The 26,922-nt window shown below is 38.3% G+C and overlaps 1 protein-coding gene across 2 annotated transcripts in view; it reads right to left on the bottom strand.

The window, feature by feature from the left end:
* ZNF385D (zinc finger protein 385D) overlaps window positions 1-26,922 on the bottom strand; it is a 922,283-nt gene that overhangs the window by 631,457 nt on the left and 263,904 nt on the right. The window contains exons 2-3 of one of the 2 annotated variants that reach the window (XM_045007122.1): window positions 9,385-9,467; window positions 2,607-2,705 (exon numbers count right to left, since the gene is read on the bottom strand). The gene's annotated coding sequence lies outside the window, so the exon portion shown is untranslated. The remainder of the gene's footprint in view (window positions 1-2,606; window positions 2,706-9,384; window positions 9,468-26,922) is intronic. The other variant, XM_045007121.1, reaches the window with a different exon arrangement.

The raw sequence follows: 26,922 nt of genomic DNA, 5'->3' as shown, positions 1-26,922 counted from the left end.
TCACCAAACAGATCAATGCAGTTAGGTTTATGCAAGGTCAACATCCAGTTACAAGTTTGTATTTTTAAATATACTAGCTGTACTGTGCAGCAACTAACAAGTCATTTTTCTGCAGTAAACAATGTTATTACTATTGCATATTGGACATGGATCCCTTGAACAGGAAATGATATTTTATACTTTCCTGGAAGCTTGTTGTTTTCCAATTAGACAACTCCTATTATAATCTATAGAATTCTGAAATAATTTATGCTGGATTTACTGCTTTCAAAACGATGCACAAAATCAACAATCTGAATATAAAACAAAACATGGGGGCAAAGTGAAGGTTGAGCAGGAAGATAGTGAGAAAGGTTACATCTGCTAGTGGGAAACTGGCTACATCTGTTAGCGGCTACTTCAGTCTATTTATTTATTTGTGTATACTTTTTTTTAGGTGTTTACTGGACTCCATTGAGATCCAATGTCAACCTTAGCACTTCATAAAGATTTTTTGTCAGGGAATTTAATGTGCATCTTTGACTATGTTATTATTTTTTAAATTACAGTAATACAATAAAGCACATATTTGACAACATGTATTTTGATATATACCAGTAATATACAGCATATTATTGTATGCCAAAATGCAAGTAGAAAACCAAAAAAGCCAGATATGTATGTAAAGAATGCTCAGCCTGCCAAACTCCACAAATGGATGCATATCTGTACAGTAAATGGACTGCATATTGTTGGATAGCATACACTCTATATGGAAACATCTCTGTATCAACTATTTCTTCATTCAGAACTATAATTTTTTGAGATCCTGGCAATTCTCTTACATTCCAATCTTGTAGTACTCTTTTACTAATTTGTCTTCAAGAAAGGAGAACCAGTTATTTCTAAGAATCTCAATGAGAATTTTTCTCCAGGCTTTTGAAATGAAGTTCGTGTATGCCCTTTAGGCTATATTTTCCTTTGAAAAAGAGGTTCTGTTACAAGGAAGTTTTCACAAAATAAGATTGATATGCTCAGAGGGATTACATAAATATTAAAAGACACTCACAACCTTCTAGCATTTTTGTTTCAGCATCTCAGACAAGATCTTCATCCCTTTTAATACACATTTTGGCTATAGATTGCTAATCGACTTTAGTTAAAATCCTTGTAAGATAAACTTGGTAAATGTTATCATGCAAATGTTTTTTGATTTATAAAACCCTGTTTCTGTTCCGGTTTAGAAACAATGGGAGAAATTCAATTCTACTGTAACTCCTCTGAAGTCAATGAGAATCACACCAGGAACAGATTTAGCCCAGTATGATTGAGCACATTGTATAGTGCATCACTTTATGCATTCCTTAATTTGCAAATTGAAAGACAATTATTTCACTTCTAAACAGACAATGGATCTAATCCTGTTATAATCATAAAACAAGAAAGTTATTAAATAGAAAGTGAACTATATCTCAGTGAGGATGGACTATATTACCTAATTTAAGACAATATTCTCATTAACTTCAGGATAAGACCCAAATCAATGGGCCCCACTGTTTTATCACTGAAGTCAGTGGTAAAACTACCACTCGCTACAAAACAAAATTGATCCAATTTACATTGGACTTACATCAGAAAAACCTTGATTGAAATCCTGGCCCTAAAGAGCTAAATGGGAGTGTTTCCTGTGATTTTAATAGAACCAGGATTTCACAATTTTAAGTTTGCAAAGATAAAGCCAAATTGAATTGCTGTGTTTCTTTGTTTCTTACCTTTTACACATGGACAAAACAGCTTTATTATTATTGTGGTGGTAACTACTATTATCTCCAACAAATTTCTTATCCATAAAAGTGGTGACTTTCTCCAGTGGCACTACAGTTTGTACAGGCAGATTTGTTCCTGTTTTCTCTCTCCTCTCCTCCTCCCCCCGCCTTAAATTTTAAGCTTCTTTTCTTTGATTGTCTCTATCCTAGGTTAAATGATGTTATTTCTTCCTCAATCATAAAGCCAACTTCACAATCATATAAGGAAGAAAGCTAGTCTTACGGTTGAGGCACTCAGCTTGTTCTTAACCTTTCTGTACTTCATTTCCTCATATGCTAAAGCAAAATAGGGATAATACTTTCATACCTCACAAGAGTGTTCTGAGGATACATCTGTTAATGTTTATGAGATGCTCAGATAGTGCAGTCATGTGGGCCATACAAGTAGCTAGTTAGTTAGCACTTTCCATCCATGGATATGAAGGGTTGTGCCAGAATTTTTATTTTAATGGAATGTTTGTTCACACACAAAATAGTGAGAATTAACATAAATATTTGAAAGATTCCTTCATGAGATATTAGCAAAGGAAACAGCTATCATACTAACAATGATCCTGGTTCTGCTTCCACTGAAGCCAATAATACTGTTGCCATTAACACCATGGGATCAGAATCAGTCCCAGTATAGGTTAATGCATGGAAATATGTAATAAAGTACAATAGTAGAGTGCTGAGAAACACAATCATATCTAAGCAAAGTTATGTAGCATGTTTGTAATTTCTCCTTTTCTTAAGGGGTTTTTTCTTCTTCTTTTTTAAAGAAATAAGGTTATAAGGGTTTGAAGAAATGCATGAACTTACATTGAAAGCTCTTTTGGACAGAGACTGTGTCTTTTTGTTCCTTCTTTGTACACTGCCTAGTTCAACTGGGTCCTGGTCCATGGCTGGGGCTCCTAAGCACTACAAAAAAAATTAATAGCAACAAAGCATGTGTTATTTCACTGGATTATTAACATTCCAAGCAAATGGTGGCTGTTGACATCTGAAAGTGGGTTGATCAAAATGACACAAAGAAATGCACAGTGCCAAGATTACAGGAACACATGCAAAATATTTCTCCCCTTTCCCTCCCCCCTTCATTAGGACTCCTTCTCTACTTCATGTAGTAGGTCAAAAGATGCTGAAAGTCTCTGCAAGCAGTGTACAGAAGCTTGAAATACTATTGTTATCTATTACTACTTGATGGAAGAAGATCCAGCCATGAGTAAGAAATTGGCTTAATAGCTCTGGCTGCCAGTGGGTGGGGAGATAATAGGCAAGAAGGAAACTAGGGAAGGCAGCTATGGGAGAGAATGAGCCTGACTGGCCCCAAAGTTATGAGATGTCATGCACTGATATGCCGATGACACCCATCTTACATCTTTTTCAACAGACAGACAATGCTAGCACCCAGATTTTTGGTACCTGCAAAGGATATCTATGTTGATGAAGAACAAGTGGCTTTGATCAATGAGTTATGGGTTTTGTTATGAAATTCTAATGAAGATTGGAAATATTTGAAGCCAATGCAGTCATTCTGGTTTTACAACAGTGTATATGTGAACAGAATTTTGGCCTTTAGACTAAAATGTAGTGGTTCCTTCTTTGTGGTCAGAGGTCTTGCATTTTACATGTTTACTACTTCTTAGGTTATGTAATTAATAGGAGTGGTATTCTGTAAATCCTTTTGTGGTCATGTAAAATGGCTTCTTTGATCAATGAGTTAGGTTTGTTTGCTATGGTAAACTTTATTAGAATAACAAAATATTGGCAGTCTCCCATTAAATGATTTCTCTATTAAGGAAAAGGCATACCGTTTTTCTTCTTACATTTTCCATAGTTTCAGAAAGAAGTATTTGCTTAGGAGGAAAATAAATACTATAAGCATTTTAAGAATTTTCAAAAATAGATGTCAGAAATTATATTTAAAATTATGTTTATCTACAATTATATAAAAAGCAAATCATACAGATTTAACAGTCTTGGATATTAGGGAGAAGCTGCAGTTTCTCTCTATGTAAGGTTATAAAGGAAAACTGCTTACAAGTCCAATTTTGACTCCTTCCAGGTTTACCTTAGTTCAACAAAAGAACCTGGAAGCAGTCTTCAACGGATGTGAAAATAGTGTCAATTGTAAGCGGTTCCACAACTATCTCATTATTGTACTTCTGATATTAATGTAAAGTAACAGATCATGGGACAATGCATAGTCTGTGTGGAACAGAATGAAATATGGACCCAAGACTGAGGAATCTGAACAAAGCACCTGTTGAAATGTAGTTGTGGTGCTGCCAGTAATAAAGCCATACTTGCTTCACAGCTAAGAAAGCAAGGCTGCTAAGGATTCCCCTAGATAAAGTAAAGGTTAGAATCAATTGCTTGTGTCTGACAGTCAGTATGATACACCAAACTTTCTGCTCCCTTCCCACCAATCCTTGGTTCTGCCATTATCTAGCGCATTTCTTCAAACTTAATAGAAATCTCACATCATTGCTTCAACTATCTGAGAAAATCTTATCCCTGTCCTGCTAATTGGGCACGACTAATAACCTCACTTACCAATGTACTAAGTCTTGCATTAGTTTGAGGTAGCTTGGACAGACATCTAATTTGGGGGTGGGATTGTTTAGTTTAATTATGTACATATTTTAGGTATTTAATTCAATAGGACTTACATGAGAATATTAGCTTCAATAAGAGAGGATTCTAGTATATTAAAATCACATAAGCATGGTGATTTGTACTTTTTGAAACACTTTATATGAATGTTTCAAAACCTATACAAAGCTGGACATAATGATTGGAGGAATTCTGAACATAAGTAGAATACAACAAAGCAGTTCTCAGAGTCCTATCCAACTCCTTCTAAAGTCAATGGAGTCCCTTCTACTGATTACACATTATTTACTTCTGTTAATTTTTTTATTTTAAAAAGCTAAAATATTTACCTTTGTGCACAGTTCAGAGAGAAGACATACATAGCCAAATTCAGCCTTGAAATAACCATTGAAATCAATGGAGCTGTGCCTGCTTAAACCAAGGTTGTTACATACTGTGCTTTAGTATATTTATTATAAAATAACAAAATATATTGTATTTGAGAAACAGTCCAACAAAAAGAAATGTCACTATTTGTTTTTGGATTTGGGGAATAAACACTTCTTCTCAGTTGTTGGAAAAAGGCAAGAGCAATTACATCAGGAAATATTCCTACAAAGGAATTATTTGTAAGAGCAACTGAAGAACTGTGGAAAAAAATTGGTAACAGAAACAACATTAGATACTTGATGACTTCCAAGGGTTCTACCCCCATAGGCATACAAGCAAATGTCTACCCTGGTAGCTCTCCCGTGTCCCACATAAACAGTTACTGAACTTTTTGATAGCCTACTCAACTCCTTTTTCCTGTCCTCATGGTAGAGCTAGTCTTGGTTGAGCATCTGTCCATGCCTTGCTTCTGGTTCACGCTTTGCAGAATAGCAACTCAGACAAAAGTGTGGCTGGATGGTGGAGATATAGCTAATAAGACTATAATTTTAAAAAGATAGGTAATGGACTTAAAATGGACTCTTACATCAGGGTTTGATAAGCTTGAAATAAGATTCAGAGGGATGGAAGAAAGGACAGAGTCACTGGAAGAATATAACGTGCTTAAAAAGAAACTTAAACTGATCACAGCTATGATTCAGGATAAGGTTTCATTTCATTTCAAAGCTGAGTCATTAGAAAATACTTAGAAGCCTACAAATCTATGCCTATTGGGCCACCCAGCTGGTTTGGAAAGAGATAATCTGAAACAGAAAGTTAAGTGAAGATCTAGACAAAGATACAAATAGCCACCACACTATACAGAGAAGTGTCATGACTTTTGGTACCACTGGGCTCCATCTTGGCAAATTCTTACTCACAAGTAGTCCTAATTACTACTAATCCCATTTAATTAGACTACACATATAGATAAGGACTACTCAAATGAACAGGTATTTGCAGGATAAGGTCCCTTGTTAGCAGTCTCAGAGAAGCTAATAAATAAGTGAGAAGGGAAGTGGAATTACCCTTTACTCCTACCAATGTGTCAGTTATGAATGAGGCATACACAATCACCAGCATAAGGAATATTACATTATTATGAATAAATAAGACTTCTAGGAATATGAATTTAGGATCATTAGTCTAGGACCTTTCACTTGCCCAAAATTTACTTGAAGAATTAACATAAGACAATATAAATAACAGAAAGGCCTAGCAGTCTGGCAGTGAGTTGATGGGTGGAGGAAATCAGAAAGTCAGCTTAGCTAGTTTGACACATTCCTACCAGAATTCCATGTCTTCATCACACTAAGAACTGGTTTTAGAAAAGCAGAAAATTCATGTCCTTCCAGATTTATCATCAAGAAAACAAAGAAGGTAGAAAATGGTTATTTTAAAATCTTAGTTTTGCAGGGCAAACATGTCAGCCTGCCAGCATATGTCCTGAACTCTGAGGGTTATGAAAACAAAAGATGGACATAATAAAAAAAAATGCATAACTACACTACAAATCTGAACAAGAGATATTATAAACCAAAATAATTTCAAAACAACTGCCTGGTATGCTGGATAAAAACATTGATGTCAAGTCTATCAGTGCAGAAAGAAATACAACTCTTGCAGCCCAAAACGTTTTTCCCTCAGCCCTAACTTGAGAGTTCTGAAAATTAGAATACAGCATTCCTTAAGAACAAAACCAGAGAGATTTTACTTTTACAAAAATCTAGTTTGTTGGGTTTGGGTTTTGCAATACCCAAATCAAAACCAATTCAGATCTGGAGGACTAGGTTCACTTTAAACCAAGCCAATTTTGATTTCAGATAAATGATACCAGGTTTTGCCCATCATAGGTTATTTTTAATTTAACAGTAATGACTACATGAAAGTTTGGTAGCATTGTCTTTTATAGCCCCAATAAATATTTAAACTTGTAATTGTTTATTTGTACAATATTTTTCATCTAAATTTCCTTAGGAATGAAGTTAAAAGAAGCAATTATAGAATTTCCCTCCTTTAATCCAAATAGGTACTTTCACCTTTTTGGTCTTTGAATATTTTATTTTTCAATTTCAGTCCTGCTTACTTACTTGCTTCTTTTTTGGGGAGGGTAGGCTGTGTATGGGAGTATAATTTAATTTCTCTGGTATTTAAAAGGTAGGGAATAGAAAATGTGGAGCTACTTGCTTAGAAGTTCTGAGGGTTTGTCAGTGGTACTTGCAAGATCCTTGCTTCACAGCAAGACAAACTTCATTTCTGAGCTCTAGATAACCAAAACTCTTTGCAATCTGAAGGTTGAAAGGAGGAGTAGTATAGTGTTCACTGGACTAAAGGTTTCTATGTCAGACCCTCTACTCAGTAATTACCTTATAAAGCCTCCCAGTCACATGGGAACTCTTTGGTCTGCAGCTTGTAAGATCAAACACTTCACTGAGCATGGTTCCTGGAATCCAGATGTGGAATGGAAGAGGTATATTTAGAGATGTGCAAAACTTGTGCCAGGTTCAGTAAAGGTTCACATGCTCCTGTTATAGGTGGACTGAATTTAATACAAACTTGGACCCAATTACAGTTTTGGATTAAAATCCAAAACCTTTTGGCTTCACATGATTTCAATCTAACACCAGAAAAGCTTGGTAGTTTCAAATGAGTTTCATTTTTCACCTGGTGTTCAAAGCAAGACACAAGAAACAGACAAACAAAAATATTTGAATAAGCTGCCTGCAAACTGAAACCACAGAATTTCACACAGCTCTAGAATGTTCAGGCTGTATTTTATAAAATTCCTAGATATTTTCAGAATAACGCCTACTGACTTTTTTGAGGTGTGTGGTAGAAAGCTATCAGGGCATGGTCTGCCCAAATAATTCCTCTGACCTTAGATCAGGATGCTTGAATTATTGCATTTAAAGGTAGAGGTTAATTATACAGCTGTACTTTAAAATGTCAAACAAGGTAAGGGGAGGGTAGATTCTCTCCCTTAACCAATTCAACACTATGAATAAAGGGATTCCAGCACTGCACATCAATGGAGAGAAAAGAAAGGAAAAGTGCCAATGCAAAAGTATTGACATGTAAGGAAAAGGAAGAAGAGTAAAAAAAAAAAAAAGAAAGTTGCCTAGTGTTGATCATTCACACACAATGCAAGTTCAAAGGCACATCTTCTACAAGAGGCTTCTCATGGACACTTCAAATATTCTGTATCAAACAAAGTCACTGTAGCTTGGAGATAAAAGTGAATACTCCTGTGCAGACCAACCAATGGAAGTGGCAGAACTGTAGAAAGATGTTCACAAATCAAATGTAGCAATTGTGACCAAAAGCACTCCCATATTCATACCCTATATGATTATTGTGATACTCTTTGTACAAAATATGCCTTGTGAGGTATCATTTGAAAACTAACAACTCGCTGGTCAATATTATCATGGTGAAATGTATATATCAACATTATATATAAAGTTAGGAATCTCCCTTGTATATTAGCCTGTGTTCAAAAGCACACAGCCCTGATTAGGCAAAAGTTGTTAAATGGATCTATCCGAAACAAAGGAATGTGTGTTTACCTCAATTTATATATAAGTAGTAAACATGGTCCTCAAGACAGGGGGAGGAGATGGCAGGGAACAGAACAATTTGCATTTTAGCAAACACTAATGGGGGGAAGAAAGTGCATGGAACCTCTTTCACCACTGGACTCCATGTGGACTTCTTCACCTTTTGGATAAACTTTACTTTGAAAAGAATCCAAGTCAAAGGTTCACTGGATTATAAAAGAAAAGAGCAGAAAACCACAAGTTCTCTTTCTTGCACTATCTTGCAGGAAGAATGTGGGTGAGTTTATGAATCCAGGCAGATAACAAGCATCCAGACAATGACATTTTCAAAGCTCACTATTCCTGTATGGCAGTGGTGGGCAACCTGCAGCCTGCAGGTGGCCCATCCGGGTAATCTGATTGCGGGCCGTGAGACATTTTGCTAACTTTGACCATCTGCAGGCACGGCCCTCCACAGCTCCCACTGACCACGGTTCACAGTTCCTGGCCAATGGGAACTGCAGGAAACCACAGGGGCATGCTGCCGCCACTTCCCACAGCTTCCATTGGCCAGGAATGGTGAACCGTGGCCACTGGGAGCTGTGGAGGGCTGTGCCTGCGAATGGTCAACATCAGCAAAATGTCTCCAGCCTGCAATCAGATCACCCTGATGGGCTGCATGTGGCCCACAGGTTGCCCATCACTGCTGTATGGTATTGTTTTCAGGCCTTTTTCCTACTTCCAATTTCAAGATGTCACATCCACACCTCACCTAAGACAACCACAGGTGCTGCACCAAACCACTCCTGTGGCATTTGATCCATTCTCAGAACATTCCTGGTTGAAGAGAAAAGTCCCTCAACTAGGAAAAGTGAGGCGTGATGGGACCTGGAGTCCCCAGGCCTGTGTAATTCATATTATACATGCTTTTGTATTTACAATTTCACCAGTTGCAATAGAGAAATGTGAATCATCTAAGGGGCAGTTTCTATATATTTTGATCCCAAATAGACAAAAATTTGAACAACAGCCCTTACCTTTGTATGCAATCAGTCTTTGTTTGCTTTGTAAATCTCAGGAAGATTGAGATTAGGGCTGTTCAGGAAATGGTTTTCCCATCCTAGGAAAATATTCAAGATTTTGAAAAATACTTACTGTCCAATTTAGAAATGTAGAAAAGAAGATGAAAAATATTTTTATGAATCACCATATGAAAAAGTCATTTTAGGTCAATTGAAATAATTCATTTCAATAATTTTGAAATGTTCTGTTTAGATGTTGACTCAATTAGATTAGCTCAATTTTTTAAACAAAAAGTCATTTGAACTAGGAAACCAGAAATTTTAGTGTAAAATAAGTCCAAAACAGGACATTTCAATCATTTCAATTATTTTAAAAAAAAAAAAAAAGACACAAAATTCATCAAAATGGACCCTTTCCTGTGAACAGTTTTGGTTTTAACATGTCAACATTTTTAACAGGAAAACAGTCCACCAAAAAAATTCCCAACCAGCTCTAATCAACATTGCGTCTTCTTGGAGATTCACAGTCTAATCGAAATTTTTCAGATGACAGCAGATATAGTTATAAATTCCAAAGGATTATTTCCTTATTGTTTAGGTAAAAAGAAAAATAAAGTAGCAAATATTTAAAGGGACAATTGTAATGTTTTCCAGGATTGTTTTTTTTTTAAACTGGTATTCCTTACTGTTATATAACCAGCCTACTTTGTTAGGCTACATCGCTGTAGTTAGCCTGCTGCTCAACTGATACAGACGTAAGGAACCAAATCTCTATAAATATAGGGAGCTTCTATGGCTTCAGCAAAGAAAACTCTGATCCATTAAAAAGGCCTATTTTCAGATGACTTTCAACAAGCCTTGGGGGCTGCTAAGTCTAGCAAAAATGAACATGTCAGGTTTCATTGAAAATGCCTGGCTGGCTAAAATGGGATTTTGAAAGATGTGCCACCTGCTTTATTAACAACATCCAAAGATATTTTTATTTTATAGACTTAAAATACTGTGTTCCACAAATCACTGTGAATATTGCTTGTTTTTAAACCTGTGTTATTTTGCTAAGGATTTTTCCCCTCCCTGTCACTATGAGCCTATAAATATAAGACTTTTACATCAAAGATTTTCCCCTCATTCTCCTTTGGCTCCAGGGAATGTCTATAGGAAAATAAAGCTATACCTACATATGAGGAAATCACAACCATGAAATGTAAGCAGTATTACTGGTAGAAATGCCCAAAGATAAGACACAGATCTCCCAGGGGGCAAGAAGACAGGTACATTAACCTATTTACAGACCATTTTAAACACAAAAAGTGCACAATCCATTGTTTGTAGAGGGAAGTGGCATACTATGAGCTAAAAGGTCACTGTTTTATAACATGGCATAACTGATAACTAAGGCTAAGATTTGGTCATGGGTTTTTTTAGTAAAAATCATGGACAGGTCATGGACATAAAAAAATTCACGGCCCGGAGAACTGTCCATGACTTGTACAATATACCCCTGACTAAATCTTGGGTGCTTGAGGAAGTGGGGCAGCTCTGGGACACCCTCTGGTGCTCGGGTTGTGGGCGGAGGGAGGCAGTGCAGCTGGCCTGGGGTCAGGCACACTGGCAGGTTGCAGAAGTCACAGAGGTCCCAGAAAGTCACGGAATCCATGACTTTTGTGACCTCTGTGGCAGACTTGCAGCCTTTCTGAGAACCAATGGGATTCAACTACTACAGCTCACTAGAGACTAGGACAAATGACAGGACTCAGTCAATCACACCAGGTTTTCAGTATATGTACAGCACCGTGCACTTTTCATCCCAAAGCACTTTGCAAATTACTATCCTAATCTTGAGAAGTGCTGAGATCCCACAACATTATTAAGATCAGGATTTGTATAGGAAACAAACACTTTATTTACCACTGAAATGCAGACACCTGTAGGTAAGATCATGCAACATTGAATAATAATTTCAGTGAAAAGAGAATACTGCACCCAATACCAGTAGTATGGAAATTCAAAGGCTAAATTTAGTTAGGCTGAACTCAAGCCAGAATTAGGTCAGAAAACCAGAGTTAAACAGTCCTAGTCATGCAAAAAGTTCTAAGACCTTTAGTGAATTGAGTTATTCAAGACTCTTCATGTTTTACACCTCATTTGAGAGCCTAGCACTTCAGCAAAGGCTCTGATGACCCATGAGATGTGCCAGTTAAATTTAAAATAGGACATTCTCATGTGAGGGAACAGCTAGGGAGAACTTGTTTGGGAGACCATGCTCCTCCTGGGCTCTTTCAACTGGAGATGGCTCACGTAAGCAGTTCTTATCTGCTCATGAAGTTAATAAAGCTTTTGTTCTATTATTTAAAATGTAGTAACCCCTAAAAATATGATTATTTCTAGGGCTGTTGCCTGGCTAGAGGGATAATGGATTTGCACAGTGTCTGATTTTCTTCAACATCTTTTCTCCACTTTCAAGATCTAAATCATCATGCTGATAGATCATCTTATAATGCATTTCCTTGTCATAGTTCAACCATTCTTTCCAACAAGAAAAACAAAAAAGACTGATGCAGTGAATGTAAAACCTTTAATTTATCACTGAATTGAAATGAATGCTCAAGAGAAAAAAAATTCTATTGACAGCAATGGAGAAGAAAGTATTCTTTATCCACAGAAGAGGCACACCAATGGCAGAGGCAGTGCAAGCTTCCCCATGCTGGGTCATGAATGTGCCTTGGAAGAGATTTATTCCAAGCAATAACAAACATCATAAAGCCATCACCTCCTCTGGACCTCCTGTGCCTTGACTTACCTCTGGCTGCCCTTCAGCATGGAAGCTTTATGTGACAGGTACTTTCCTTGTGCTTGTACCTAGCACATGGTCACTGCTTAGCAAAAGACAAATCACATTTGTAATACACCCCCCTCAGGCAGTACGATAGTTTAGTTTTTCCTTCCATTTAGTGTTAGCAGAGGGTATGTCTACATAGCAAAAAAATTAAAATAAAAAAAAGCCAGAGCAGAGGGTCTCAGAGCCCAGCTTAAGTGACTTGGTCTCACACTGCAGGACTAAAAATAGTAGTGTCGACACTGAGGCTCAGGCTGATACTTGGGCTCTGAGACCCTCCCTCCTCACCATGGTTTCAGAATCCAGGCTCCAGCCCAAGCCCAAAACATCTACATTACTACTTTTAGCCCCATGGCATGAGCCCTGCAAGCCTAAGCCAGTTACCCTGGCTCAGACTTGTTAGTGTTGGCCTTTTTTGCTGTGTAAACGTACCATTAGGCTGCCAGCAAAGGTACCAGTTAATACAAGCATTGCAGTATTTTTCTGATGTCAATACCAGTCCATTAGAAATTGGACTGATACAGAGCTGATTAAAAGAGATATGTTGCCAGAATTTTTCCAATCAGAATTTGCTGATTTATCAAAATAAAAATACTTTGGAGACTGTTTGTTTTTTACAAAGTTCCTCCAGAACTCAGGAAGCATTTCAATAGACACCTACCTGGTTTCTTGCCAGCTCATCTGCCCAGGTCCTTTGCAGCCCACCTGCCAGACTGCCTTGCAGTTGGATACCCCAAGGGCTTCCAGATTCCCTGGCAGCCCACCAGGCAGACTGCTTTGGAGCCAAGGACTTCAAAGCTTTTAGTGTCCATGGCTCCATTCCCTTCATGGAGAACAAAACCAAAATTTGAAATCCTCTGAAAAAGAAATCTTTCTTCTCACAGCTCTAGACTGATACTACACTACTTTTAGTTACTGTCCTGTAATGGATTTGAAGTGATGACAGAGGTGAAAGGGTTTAAAGCCCCTTACCATTCCCATGAACCATCCAGCCCCTTCAAAAATGTGTTTGAGTCTCTTTAAAATAAGCTTCTGTTACCCTAGGTGTAAACGATCGTTGGAACCTGACAATCTTCTATAACTCATCATTCTACTAATATATAGTAAATTGATGATACTCACCAGGAAACAAGAGATGACCACAAAGGAAGAAAATGTCACAAGCAGAATATATATTCCTATTTCCCACCATGTCATTTATTCCTGGGTCTTCTCACATACAGTAAATGTGAGACCCAGACCTCTCTCCATTTGTTGGCTTATACCTCTTACTCAGAATTTTACCTATAGCGGTAAAAGATCCTAATGCCAACTTTGCTTGTTAGTCTATATTTCCCCTTTAATTTCCTCTAAGGCAATATTAAGATAATTCATAAAAATATCTTCCCTTATACTTCTCCTGGGTTTTGGTGACAGAGGACATTTCTAGTTGCAGAACTTATTTTCCCCTTCAGTCCTGCTGTTCCCTTGATACTTACAGGATGAAAATAATCTTACCTGGACTTCAAAGGCCAGTTATATTATTATTGCTATTTACTACTGGTTCACAGTAGCTTGTAAGACTGTATAAAAAAACCCCATATATATTAGAGAGTTAATAATATCCTGACACTCACAGTTGAGTCACAGCTGTGTAACACATAATATAATGGACTGAAAGTTAGAAGACAAGTCTATTCATCATCATGTAATTGGAGAACCAACATGGATTTAGAAAGAAAATATCTTGGATAGGCAAAAACTATGACAAGAAAAAATATGAAATAAAGTGTTAACATTGCATTTACATGAAGCAAGAATGTAATTTTATTTTTTGATTTGATGCATCATTCTCAAATCAAGCACCCTCACTATTCATGTGTATAACATTTTAGCTGATGGCACATTCAGTAGAGCTCTTACTTATCTTTCTTTAATATCTCTGATGAGAAAAATCTGACCCTTGACCAGTTTGAAGTTATAGGCAAGACTGGTGATAGCAAATGATACAATGTATTCGGCTCTCAGAAAGCCTTTGATAAAAGTAGGATAGGACAAAACCCTTTCATCTAAAAGGTAATGTACTGCACTTGGTCTTAGCATAGGACATTGTCTACAGGACCAGTCAAAGTTTCGGAAACCAGAAAACTATTCATAAATAAAGTTATATTCAACAAAAGGGCCAGCTAATCATGTGTAGATAGACCACCAGTGGAACAGATGGACTTATTTAAAAAAAATTGGTTGTATGTTTTATCCCTAGCCCTTTGTGTATGTTTGTCTTCCTAGCTTTTGGGGGTCTTCATATAATTAAGTGTGTGGAGAACATTTGTCACATGGTGAGTGCTATCATAATCCAAATAAGACTAAGTCTACATTAGGAGTTTGGGGTGTGATTCCCAGCTCCCATGGATATACCCATTCTAGCTCTCATTTGAGTTAGCACACTAAAAGTAGAAGTGTTACTGCAATAGCACGGGAGTGGCATTGGTGGCATGTGCTAGCAACCACCAGTCCATACCCATGGGGTTCAGGCAGGTTTGTACGTGGGTGGCTAGCATAGTGTCACTGATGTCGCTGTCCATGGTAGCACAGCTATACTGTTTTTAGAATGCCAGCCCAGACGAAAGCCAGCATGGGTATGTATTTGTGAGCTGGGAATCACACACCCAGCTCATAATGTAGACATAACTAATGAAGTGTTAATAAAATAAAGCAAAAATTATATTATTTCATTCTCAACAGGAGTAAGTTTTAGAGTTCTGCTATTTCAGATCCCTAGGGAAAAGCAAGAGAAAAGAACCACCAGCAATCAACTAATCAAAACTGCTGATGGCACAGAGAACATAGGGCAATGAACACAGAGGTAACAGAAAATGCAGTTATCAAAGATTTGGATCTATTCTGCAACTAAGCTAATATGTAACATCCTTGTATACATAGCAAATATAAAATGAATGGAATTGAATTAAACCTAGGCGAATTTCAAAGAGACCTTGCAGTAATGGTAGCATTAAAAAAGATTCGGACAATCTTTTCTAGCATGAGCCAACTGAATTAGTTCTTTACCTCCAGGACAGACTTCTTTCTGCATTCTACACTCAAAGACCCATAAACAATTTCTTCCTGTATTTTACTACTTGAATAAACTTAGTCCTACTTATTGAAATGGTGGTTGGCTGTCAACCTATACTACAACAAACTATAATTGTACATCAATTATAACAACTGGCTCCTCCAACAAACTTAAAATCATTTTAAGAAGATGCAAGTCAGGGAGCCACATAAGAAAGATTACTCCTGGTGCATCTAAAATTTTTACTTATGATGCAGAGAGTGGCAGAGAGATAGTCTCCATTTTAATCATACCCATGCTATTCCTGATATCAAATATTGATAGAAAGAACAACCAAATCTCCAGCTCTCATTTTATTGTCTCAATTATTTAAAAAAGTTATATATTGAATACTCTTAATTCAGATTAATTGGGATCACAGATTGATTAGATAGGTTGTCTAAAATTAAAGGCCTTTACATGGGAATAAAGGAAGTTTAAAAAAGAATCAAATTTCACAAGAAGCCAATGTAAAAATGATAATACAGGAGTGATGTGCTGAGCTTTATACAAGTGAGAATGCAAGCTGTATTATTTTGTGTAAGTTTCATCCTATGAAAAACATGCCCAAGGAGAGCTACAAATTGAGAACTACAATAATCTAGCCTTGAAATAACTAAGAAATTGTATATTCTTTAAATGATACACACACACACACTCAGAGTCAAAAAAGATATATCAAAGTAGACATATAGGGACTCATTTTTGTCAGATGAAAATCAGTGTATCTGATGTGTGATTTCCTGCAGCATTCCTTTCCTCCATGCAAATAATTCGGATATTTGTACATTTCCTGTGGGATAATAGAGTTGCTCTTATTTATGGACACATCTTGAATGCTTTCTCCTGTCTGGTTTCCAGCATGTTATTGCTTTCACGTGCCCGATCACAAACTTTCAAATCAATGTCAGGAAAGTCTTTTCTTCCAGTGAAACACACATACTCCAACTAATAATGCAGGTTATGGACTACGCATATTGCATCACTGCACAAAAGACCCACTAGATTAGTGGTTCTCAACCAGGGGTATGTGTACCCCTGGGGGTACACAGAGGTCTTCCAGGGGGTACATCAATGCATCTAGATATTTTCCTAGTTTTACAATAGGCTACATTAAAAGCACCAGCAAAGTCAATACAAACTAAAATTTCATACAGACAAAATGGGAAAGTAAGCAATTTTTCACTAATAGTGTGCTGTGACACTTCTGTATTTTTATGTGTGGTTTTGTAAGCAAGGTAGTTTTTAAGTGAGGTAAAACTTGGGAGTACGCAAGACAAATCCAACTCCTGAAAGGAGTACAGGAGTCTGGAAAGGTTGAGAACCACTGCACTAGATACCATGCCCTTTCTGATGCTGGCTTTCTGAAGAATTCCCCAGCATTACTGACCACCAATGTATAAGAGAGGAGTACAAGACGACTGACATGCATAATGGGCCAGATCCTAACCTAGTGTATATTAGCTTTAATGAAGTCAGTGCAACTACATCAATTTACACCTGCTGAGGACCTTGCCCATTATGATTCACTGTAAAGTAATAGAGTAGTATAACAATTTGCGCTTCAAAAAACAGTTTATGTATGTGTATCTGTACATAAAAGATAATGTACACCATCTATGAGACACTCAGTGAGAATCTGCAGCCATGCAAGTTTTTGAAGTAATTTAATTGAACAGTTACAAGATTGCGTTTCCTACCTTTTGAGTCAACTAAATGTAAAAATCTAAGAATCTGAATTTATTAAGGACCATAGGTAATGGATTATATTTTGGCAAACCAGATGGAAGGAAATATCTTTTTTTTTGTTTTTGTTTTTGTCTTCATCCCCTCTTCAACTGCCCAAACTAACACGATCTATTAAAAATCTTTACAGAAAAAAAACGAAGACAGAGAGATATCGGTACTGAATGCAGGTTCTCTATTTGGCAGTTGCTGTTCTTGACATTTTCCAGTGGTAACTATCACTAAAATTGATATGTGAATTTTACCTCTGACTAATAATTAATTAATGGTTTGAGAAATAATCAAACTCACACTGAACTTGGAGGGAAACTTCCATTGCTAACAAAAAATGTAAGCGCCGAAATCTCAAACATAGGGTGTGTAGGGGTACTTTGTCTGGTTAGGTGGCAAAAAGGGGTAGTGACTCCCTTATGCTTCCCCCTCCAGCAGTTGGCTGGGGGATGGCATGGATGGGGGAGGTGGTATCTGAGCTGATGGATGGGTCCGTGAGTATTAAGTATGCCATTTGACCCTGGAGAGGCTTATATAAACCCTGTTTCTCTACCCTGAACCCCCCACCCCCATCTAATTAGCAGCTCCCACCCTCCCACCTCTGGGATCAGAGTAGGGAAGGATTTTTTTGAGTTGCTGTGGGCATTGCATTAGTTGTCCTTTGGGGGACTGGGAAGGACTTTTTCCCTTAGTCCTAGATTGGCCAAGGTGGGGTGATTTTTTCTACTTTCCCCAAAGCAGCTCAAGTTTTTGCTGTTTAGCAGGTGGAAGGTGTCTAGTGCAGATACTTGTTCAATAATGGGTCCAGATCCCTGATAAACAGGAAATGGGCTTAAAGAAGCTGGGGAAAGAGCTAGAGAGAGAGCTTTTGGCTAAATAGGCTTGGGGGCTGTAAACTAAGAAGCTGATCTTTTTGTTTTTGGTTCCTTCCACATTCAGAGGACTCTGTACATTCCTTGTAAACAAAACTGCAAGAAAGAAATAGCTATCACCAATTTCTGCTTCCAAATGGAACATTCCTAGGGCACCAAACTTTGACTTGCCACTCAGGTCAAGAGGGGTAATGCTATAATTTACGTACAGACATACTGGCAGACAAATATACATTTTTACAAGGTGCTACAATAGATCATTTATGTAGATGTCACAATTTGTAGAATTACCTCTTTCCAAAATAAAAAAAATAAATGAATTCATCTGAAAAGGATTCTTTGCTCAAGTTTTCAGGAAGCAGTCAGTTGTACAGTTCTATACATAGAAATCAGACAAGAACACTGGGGAAGTCTCAAGACTAAAGATAGATAATTACCTTTTCACATGTATAATTTATAAAGGTTTTTATTAAACAAAACATCAATGTCTATCTTTGAGATTCATAAAAATCAAAAGTAAGGGTATTTCTAATGGCATATTAGGCACTCTCCTTGCACACCCAAAACTCTAGTTGACTTCAGTCTGAGTTTTCTATTCCCAGAGAACACAGGCTGGGCTCATGCTGTGTAATGGGATAACTATAAATTTTTATCTTATATTAAACAGTGTGAATTCCAAATGTTTTTGACTCAGCCCATACTCTGGACTCTCACATCCAGACCATACCTAAATCTTGCCATTACTTCCCAAATAACATTCCAAAGATGTTTCCCTTCCTCTTAGTCCACACCTTCAAAACCCTTTACCATGCTTTTATTTCATACTATTTCAACTCTCTTCTCTAGCCTAGACGGCTGCAATTGTCCAGCAGATGGCCATTCAGACTCCTGCTCAGATCATCATCTTCCTGAGCAACCCACCGTTCCCACCTCAGTGGGACACACAAGAGGGGAAGTAGCACTGGATGAGAGCAGAAGAGAATATAAAACAAAAATACCAAATAAGTACAAACTTCTTGTCCTTACTTTCCACAATGTATCCCTGCCCTACCACTCCACCCTATCATCTTAGATCATCAATGCTATTTCTCTTCTGATAAAAGACCCTTAGCCCATTTGTCCACTTCAACAAGAATCTTCATGCTTTCTTCCTTGCACGTGGAATGCTCTCCCCTGACAATAAATAAATCTATAAAAGCCTCTTTCACCTCTCCCTTAAGATTTACTTCTGCCATGATTATTATTAATGATTTGTATGCCCTCCAAACACTGCCAGATCATAAGGGTCAGGTAGGTGGCAAGCTGATGCTACTGCTACAGATCAGCTTACTTGTTTTCATTTACTAAGACCAAAATACACCCCCCCACACACACACACAAATATATGACTCTAACTGTGCATAGAATTAGTCTATGAAAAACATCTGTAGTTTGTGCTCTATGCCTCCTCAATCCCTTGTTTGTTTCATCCACTTGCTACATCATATCAGGTATGTTGCAAAGTTTTACACATGTACTTGACTTTACATATTGTGAGTAGTCCCATTGATTTCAATGGGACAACAAGAAGTGCTAATGTTAAGCATGTGTGTAAGCCTTTGCAGGATCAGAGACTTAGATTGCAAGCCCCTAAAGTCAGCAGGTACTGTCGTCATACATCTTTACAGTACTTAAAATCGGGCCTCTGGTGCAACTAGTTCAGATAATAAAGGATAGAACAGATTGCTAATAAGTTAATCAATAAATCACTTAAAAGGCTCACTATACATATTGTTTCATTCATTTACATACCAAATCTACACGAGTTGTTAAAATGTTCATGGTAATTTTTAGATCAAATTCTACTGAATCCTATTGTGCCTCAGGCAAAGAAGGGTTATTCCAGAGAGCATTGTTTCGTAGAATATATGCTAACTCTGATTTTATATATATTAGCTCTTACACCTTGTTTCATCAAATTTATCTCTCCTTTTATGGAAATATGTACAGGTCAAGGGAACGGTTACAATTTGCATACTAGATACAGAAAAGTATTATACCATTCTTCACTCTCTTGCCTCAGTAAAGTGCTTAAAGTTTCTTGTTCATATGATTTTAATGAGTCTGAAACAGATATTCCATTTTTAATCCTTTTACACAAAAATGTTAACAGACATTTTTTACCTCTGCTTTCTTTTTCTGTCTGGTAACACGCATACCAAGAATTTTCTTTGTTCTGTGACAAGTGGTTTGTGCATTACAGTGAGTTACATACAGGAAAAATCTACATATTAGTGAAAAACAATGGAACTAAGGCTTATATCAAACTGCCCTATTTTCAGGGCTTTATTATTTGAAAAAAAGGGGGAAGGGAGACTGACCAAAAAAATTGAACATAAGGGAAAATAAAGTACACATATAAAGGCCCCTTTATACCATTAACCTTTGAAAGGGATCTTACTGCAAATGAGAATCAAGCCCAAACTACTATTTCAAATATGAGTTTACTTAATATTTATTCTAGTCATTGCTAGAAGACCAAGTGTGGCTTGCAGTCAATGAAATTGTTTTTTGACTACCCTTGGCAGCTGCTTTCTGCAACTGAAACTTATAGGTTGGACATAAATGACCCAAACTTGTCAGACTTATCTATTAATTACTTTTCTCTGTTGTACTCTTTTTTTTTTTTAAAGATAGTGTTGAGAAAACAGTGTTTCGGCTCACAAAACAAGTCTGGGTTGTATGAACAATTTGGATCTCTTTTCTGTGAGCTCCTATCATAAGGAAGGATGTAAGAATCAAAATCCTACTATTCAGTTGCATCCCCAGGTAATGACAAAGCCCACTGCTGGAGAGTTGCCTAGTCTACAGTTCACCCCTATGGAAGCAGGCTGGTTTGGAATCCAAACTAGTTAGCTCAGGATGACAGCTCAAGTTGAACCAAGTCTTGTGACACTAATATTTAAGACAAGTTGGGGGGTAAGAAGGGGAGGAAGAGGAATCAAGAGAGATGATTAAGGGAGAACAGTGGGAGAGAAAACAGGTATTTTATTTTTGTTGATAAGAATTTGCCCTCCCAACTTACTCAACAGCTTTCCCTATGTACTAAATGTGGGTCAGCAAGGAGACACACACTAGATCTAACAGACAGGTATTTAATTTTGTATTTGCAAGCTTGCTTGAAAACTCTGGCTACTAGAGAGGATGAAAATTCTGTGATTGTTATTACAAAGATGACAGCACAGTAACCAAGTCCCCCTCACTGCCTCTCTGTTCAGTGTCAGAGAGAAATGAACTGTAACCTGGGAAGTTTCCCAAGTTGGCTTTAAGAAAGTAAAGCACTCATAATATTTCTTGAATTAAACAGAGTTCTTTAGTTTGCCATAATGCCACTGCTTTCATTAAGTATTGATGCTCTCTGTGGTAAAAAAACTAAGGTGGAGAGCACACAAATCTCACTAAAGGCCATTTTTCAGGTTTTGAATCTTTAAGGGCTCATATGCTGTTCCTGAAAAATGCTTGCAACCAGAGTCACCAACTTTCTGATTTACTGGGGGTTGCTCAACCCCCGCTCCACCCCAATCCTACCCCCACTCCACCCCTTCCCTCAAGGCCCCACCCACACCCTGCCTCTCTTTCTGCTCATGCTCCACCTCTTCCCACCCCATTCTGCCCCCTCCCCAAAATGTGCCCCACCCTCACTCCGCTCTCTCTCCCCAGCACCTCCTGCACACCGCTGAACCTGATCCTTGGCAGGGGGGTGGCAGAGGAGCTGATCGGCAGGCCCGTTGATGGGTGGAAAGTGCTGGAGAAAGGGAAAAGAGTTGATCGGTGGGGTCCGCTGGTGGGTGCTGAGCACCTACTATTTTTTTCCGTGTGGGTGCTCCAGCTGCAGAGCACCCATGGAATCAGCACCTATGCTTGCTACTGAATACCCAAGCCAGATATTTTCCTACATAATAACACCCAACATAAAGCATCGATACCCTTTTATGAGTGCAAGCACAGGAAAGATGATCACATTTGAAAGAGTGGTCTTAAGAGTATCTTATCTTTACACCTAAAGAGACTTTTCATATTAGAAATAGTATTCATTAATACTAACACAGATTGAATAAAGCCTAGATAGTGCCTTCCCCACTTTCATTGGTGGAGAAAGCCCAAGCCTCACCACACTGCATCATTATACTGCTAACCAGGACTGGCCAGCATTGAAGTTCTTGTCCTTACCCAAGCACAAAGAGTTGGCGGAGCGGGGGTAAGAAACAGGGCAATTTTGAATAGTTAGACACCAAGCAATTTTATTTTAAAAATTACTACAAATATTGAATTTAGAGAAAAAAATAAATATTAGGCTTGCTCTTCCTAATTGTTTCTCTTATTGGCAAAGCAGGGAAAACCAAATCAAAAGATGGAATTAATACAGACTGTTCATAAAACAATCTCAGGAGATGAAATTCCCATTGCTTTAGTCACAGGGGTTCTTTAAGTACCTTAGGGGATATCACGATCAAGACCAAGCAAAATCATTAACTAACAACCATGGCTATTTTATTATTTAAAAAGGAAAAGAAAATATTAAACACCACAACACAGATGACAGAACACATTATCAATTGGTTACTTCTGTTACAAGGTCTTCTGTATGCCTCTCTGTGGAGAGCTTTTAACAGATATAACACCTTGGAGAGCGGACTCACAATTGGTGAGGCACTTCACTCTTGATAAATTGAGACCAAGGTATTATTTCACAAGATTGTCATGAAGCCAGTCTTAGAATATCCTTAGATAATTAAGAAGGATAATGCTTGAGCAAAAGAGTTTAAGGGCAGGTGGATCCTGTTGGATATTATTAATAACCAGTTTATAATTGGGCAAAGTAAGCAATATTAACTAAATCCTATTATATCAAAGAAAAAAATTAAATCAGTTACTTAGAAGAAGCCATTTAAAGAATGAAAAACAGGCCAATCACAAATATTAAGAATCTTAAATCCAATTAAATCCTGCTTTTTCTTTGTTCACCAATGTTTAGCCCCTGTCTCCTCTCCAGGGATATATAGTACACATCTACCTCGATATAATGCTGTCCTTGGGAGGCAAAAAATCTTAACGAGTTATAAGTGAAACCGTGTTATATTGAAATTGCTTTGATCCACCGGAGTGCGCAGCCCCTGCTCCCCCCAGAGCACTGCTTTACCGCGTTATATCCAAATTCATGTTATATCGGGTGGCGTTATATCAAGGTAGTGGTGTATCATCATTTGGTGATTAAAAGGAGAAACTTAAAATATTAAGTTACAGCTTTTTCATATCCCAGTAAACTCATTGCAAGTGTTTTAAATCTAATCCCTTGGTAGTGTCTCAATTAACTTTCACTCACCAATCCATGTTGAAATCTTGGGGAAGTACCCTTGGGTTGATATCTTCTTGAGTCTTTTCTGTTTTCCTTAACTGTCATGGCAGCTTCTGTAGAGATGGACAGACTCAGTCGATGAGCGTGTGCCAGATATGCAGGGTAGCAGAAGGTAGGTGGGTGGGTGAGAGAGAGAAATGCTCACTTCAGAGCTTTTAATACTCTTTTCCTTCCTATTTCGCCTCTTTCAGACTTGTTTAGATTCAGAGTCAATGAGTCTAGTAACTATCTGTTATTCATTCACTGGCTCCATACCTCTTTGGTTGGCTTAGATGACACCTTCAGCTCCTGAATATACCATCTGCCTAATAAGTGCACAATATTTAAATGATTTTATAAGGGATGAGAGAATGGGCAGTCTTGCCTAGCAGTCACATCTGGGCTGGCGTTCACAAGTCAAGGACAGCCACAAGTGGGCAGACAGCAAGCAGGAATCAGAGTAATTGCTAAAGCCTGAATCAGCAGGCATGAGTCAAGCTCAGAGTCAGACTGGAGGTCAGAAAACAAGGTGAGGTCTAGCATCATAGCAAGCCAGAGGTCTACATGGTTACCGACAACTTCCTGGGACACTCTTAGGGATTAAATAGTGAACATGGGCCAATCAGAAGGCCACAGGGTGCTGTTCCTCTGGACCCTTTGAGCAGTACTTCCTGCGGTGCTTAATCTCCACAGTTCTCTTTGGAGGTGGCACTGCGTGGCCTCCTGATAGCAATGTACGAATGTCAGCAGTCCCAGGCACTATAGACCTCAGTTTAAGTCCCACACATCCTTATGCCTTTGTTCTTCTTGTGGTGGGGAAGCATCAGAAAAGAGAGAGTTAAAACTAACCTTTAAAGTTTTTATTCAGTCCACTTTCTGAGATTAAACTCTAATAAAATTGAAAGAATGACAGGGAATAAAATTCTGTTTTCCAAAAGTGTAAGCACCCCTATTATTTCCATAACACTTGAGGGGGTTTTGTAAACAGTCTTAGTATTAAATAATTCTTAAAGAGAGTATTTATCTTAAATATTATTAAAGAAGTTGTTGATTCTACATAACAATTTTTGGAGAGATGTAGTAGGTATTGTCTTCCTGAGTTGGATGACATTCTTGCTTGAGCACTACTAGTAATTAATTAATTCATCAATATAAATATTCTATACTGTAAATATTCCATTTTTAAATGGCTTCTTAACCTTGATAATCTAAACTATTAGATTTCTTGTTGGTACATAAATCATTTAACCATTTACATAGCTCTGATAGTAGGAAATTATATTAGGAGCTTTTCATTCAACCAACATATTTACAAGTATGCATTTCACAAAGGTGTTTATCATTTCAACATTGAAGAAATAAACAAAAGGCTTAAAATATTTCCGACTACACATAGGTTTCCTAGGAGACTTTTCTGAAGACACAAGCATAGGTTTTCCTTTGAAAAGAAATGGGGATTGGGATAGGCCCGCTTTACAACCTAAATTCATTGCTCTGAGAACACATTCCTACATTCCTTTTTGCAATATCTTAGTCTAGATAAGATACTCTTAGGGCTTTGTTGTCTCTTGGCCCAAGCACCCAAGAGTTACAAGCTCTGCAATAGCAATTAAACTTCAATTACATTTTTGTAAAAAGCACAAATTTCAATAATCAATATCTCTTTTAAATATAGCAGAAAAGAAAATAGTATAAAGTTAAAGCAAGGTAATGTTTCAAATGCAGCTTCCCTGAGTTTCTATAGCACCCTTGGGGTAATAAACATGGTTTTATGTTTAAAGAAGATTGTCCCTGAAGACAAAGTAAAAGCCACTTGGAATTCCTTGGTTAGCCTGAATATTTCATAAAATTAAATAAACAAAAAATATGCATATGAGGTACTTTTCTCCTAGCATCATACGTATGAAAGTAATGATAAATATATTGTAAGCGTCAGTAAAGGCACGGGCAAGTTTAATGACTAATAAATATTAATTGCAATATCATTTTTGCATCAATGTCAAGGTCTGTCACCAGAGATTTTCCTCACTAGCACACTGGAGGGTTCTATCCAACCCAAAAGAGATGAGGAAGAGTGGGGTGAAAAAATTCTAGAGTTCCACTGCCCAAGCCAGTAGAGCTCATATAATGACAGAAGGGTTCACTTTGTCCCTGTGGTATTGCTGTTGTTAATATAAGGTGTTACTGATATGTAGTTTTATCTGTCTTTCACCCTAGTCTTTTTGCACTGTGGAATGTCCCAGGATCATTGTATTTAATGAGGTGCATTTAACTACACGAGAGACAGCACTGAGTGAAGTTTAAATATCAATAATGCTCTTTAAACTGGATACAAACGTTCTTTTCTGAGGGACAATGGCCTTGGTTTCCCTGGAAAAATACATCCCCATGTTAGAAAATGGGTGAACCAACATGTAATTGTTAAATACAGTTTAGCACAGGGGCGGGCAAACTTTTTGGCCCAAGGGCCACATTGGGGTTGCAAAACTGGATGGAGGGCTGGGAAGGGAAGGCTGTGCCTCCCTAAACAGCCTGGCCCCCACCCTCTATCTGCCCCCTCTCACTTCCTGCCCCCTGACTGCCCCCCTCAGTAACCCCAACCTATCCAACCCCTCCCCCCGCTCCTTGTCCCCTAGCTGCCCCCTCCTGGGACTCCCCACCCCTAACCACCCCCTGGGATCCCACCCCTTATCCAACCCCCCTGCTCCCAGTCCCCTGACTGCCCCGACCCCATCCACACCCCCACACCCTGACAGGCCCCCTGGAACCCCATGCCTATCCAACCGCCTCTGTTCCCAGTCCCCTGACCCCTCCCGAACCTCCACCCCATTCAACTGCCCCCTGCTCCCTGTCCTCTGACTGCCCCCTGCCCCTTATACAACAACCCAGCCCCGGCCCACTTACCATGCCGAGCAGAGCATGCAGAGCAGCATATCTGACTGCCACGCCGGCCAGAGCCAGACACACTACCACTCTGCTCAGCAGGAGCACACAGCTCCATCACTCAGAGCGCTGCCCGCGCAGCGGCGTGACTCTGCGGGGGAGTGGGGACAGCGTCAGAGGGGCTGGGGGCGAGCCTCCCTGGCCGGGAGCTCAGGGGCCAGGCAGGACAGTCCCACGGGCCGTAGTTTGCCCACCTCTGGTTTAGCACCTAGTGATGGTCATGTTTACAAACTTGTTAGTTGGTCATGGTTACCACTGGGTGGAGGGACATCAATGGATTACTCACGTGCTTAAAGTTAAGCATATGCTTAAGTGTCTTGTTAAATCAGAGGTAATACAGGCAAAAATTATATATATTGACTATGACACAAAAATATTCTGAATGCATGATTATACAAAAATGTAATCATGTGATAGGTACATACCAATCTCCTTCACTATGACAAGCTTATCTGGACACAGAACTGCTTAAATAGCCAAGGGAGTGTAACCTCTTTACAATTATTCAGAGAGCTTCTTTTGTTGATACTATCTCTTGGATTACCAAAGTTTGGGACAGCTAAGTAATGACCTGTTCTATACTTGGGTAGGAGAGTCAGTTATTCCCTCCTCTGAAGTACTTCCATTTTTATATGAACTATCCTAACTACATAAAGATATTGTGTGAAATGCTGGTCCTACTGAAATCAGCAGAAAA

The sequence above is a fragment of the Mauremys mutica genome, chromosome 2 (assembly GCF_020497125.1).
Source record: "Mauremys mutica isolate MM-2020 ecotype Southern chromosome 2, ASM2049712v1, whole genome shotgun sequence".
NCBI classification, from domain to species: domain Eukaryota; kingdom Metazoa; phylum Chordata; order Testudines; family Geoemydidae; genus Mauremys; species Mauremys mutica.
Note: the sequence above shows the minus strand (reverse complement) of the source record. Positions and strands in the feature narration are given on the sequence as shown.